The sequence below is a fragment of the Lynx canadensis genome, chromosome A2 (assembly GCF_007474595.2).
Source record: "Lynx canadensis isolate LIC74 chromosome A2, mLynCan4.pri.v2, whole genome shotgun sequence".
NCBI lineage: Eukaryota > Metazoa > Chordata > Mammalia > Carnivora > Felidae > Lynx > Lynx canadensis.
The window spans coordinates 41599394-41601492 of record NC_044304.2 but is presented as its reverse complement, the minus strand read 5'-3'; positions in this window follow the sequence as shown (position 1 = coordinate 41601492).

The following is a 2099-nucleotide window of genomic DNA, read 5'->3' as shown; positions in this document are numbered from 1 at the left end:
TATGGGGAAAGCACCAAAGCTCCACTCTCATTACAACTTTCAAGTATGCAATACCATAGTATTACCTACAGTCACCATGCTGTGCATTAGATCCCTGGAACACAATCATCTCAAAACCCCAAGTTTATATCCTCAGACCAGCATCTCCTCATTCCCCTCACCCCCAGCCCCTGCAACCACCATTTTACTCACTGATTCTATGAGTTCAATGTTTTCATATTCCACATAAAAGATCTTATAATATTTTCCTTTCTATGTTTTAATTAACTCATTTAGCCTCAAGGTACATCAATGTTGATGCAAATGTCAGGATTTCCTTTTTTATGGCTGAATAATATTATATTATATATACAATGAATATATATATACATTATATATAATATTCTATTACATATACTTATGTATTACATGATACATATGTGTTGTAATATAATGTTATATAATAAATCATGTTATAATTTTGTATTATGTATTTTATACATTTTCTATTTTTTAATATAAGTATATGTAAATTAATACTTAATTTTATATCATATAAATACATCCATATAATTTATATTACATTTTATATTATATTATATACCATTTATACATTTTATTTTAATTATAGATAGGTATATATTCATTATATGTTACATATATAGGCTACATTTTAAGAGCTAATATTTAATGATTAATGATTTTTTCTGTTTGCTTTTAAGTGTATTTACTCATTTTGAGAGAGAGAGTGAGCACGTGCACAAGTAGGGGAGGGGCAGAAAGAAGGAGAGACAGAATCCCAAGCAGGCTCCATGCCATCAGTGCAGAACCCAATGTGGGGCTGGAACTCCATGAACTGAGAGATCACGACCTGAGCCAAGATCAAGAGTCTGAAACTTAACCCACCGCACCACCCAGGTGCCCCTAATGATTATTTATACGATGCCTATAATAGGCATTCAACATTCCCCAACAATCTTATGAGATCTGTGTAACTGCCATAACAATTTTACTGATGGGGAGACTGAGGTGTCAGAAAGGTTATATAATTTGTCCTAAGTCGTAGTCCTTTATCTTTATTCCCTACCTTTAGGGAATATACACCCAGTTTGGAGATATACACCCAGGCACTAAGACTCGGGGGACAGGACACCTGGGTGACTCAGCCAGGTAAGTGCCTGACCCTTGATTTCACCTCAGGTCATGATCTCACAGTGGTGAGATTGAGCCCCAGGTTGGGGTCCATGCTGGTTTAACATTTTCTCATTCTCTTTCTCTCTCTTCCCCTCCCCCACATGTGTGCGTGCATGCTCTCGCTCTCTCTCTCTCTCTCCCTCTCTCTCTTTAAAAAAAAAATAAGAAAAGCCTGGGGGCATCTTGACAACTAATAAGAGTAGCACAAAATTCAAAGAAGAATAGAGAGTGTGAGCTAATGAATGTTCATTTAGGGAGGCAGAAACATAAAAAGATTCATGATACATAAATATTTTTATATTTGTATTGTAACATTATGATATAATAAGAAACATATTTTGGTGTTAATTGCCAGTCCTGGCAAGAGCTCCTAACACTTTTATAAAGTGTTCTTAAGCGATACAGGTGCTAAGAGCATCTTTTGTTATAATATTTGATCTTTGACCCCATTTGACCCAGAGCTCTGAAATCCCTTGGAATTTCCTTGGTGATAGCAGCACCTGTTGTTCTAATGAGGCAACTGTTGGTGGCTCCTGGATAGCTTCATCAGGGTGACTGGTCACCAGAAAGTCCAAGCCATAATCAGAAGACTGAAACTTTTGGTTTCATCCTCATGCTCGGGAGAGGAAGTGGGGCTGGAAGTTATAGTTAATCATCAATCACGCTTACGTGATGAAACCTCCAAAAAAACCCTGAGCTCAGGAGATCACATAGCTTTCACGATGGTGAATATATCCATGTTCTGGGATGGTGATGCCCCCCTCACCACAGCTGCCTGGGGATAGAGGCTCCTATGCTTGGGACCTTTCCAGAACTCACTGCATGTACCTCTTCATCTGGCTGTTTGTTTGTGTCCTTTAAAATATCCTTTGCAATAAATCAGCCATAATAAGTGACTTTCCTAAGGTTCTGTAGACTTCTGTAGC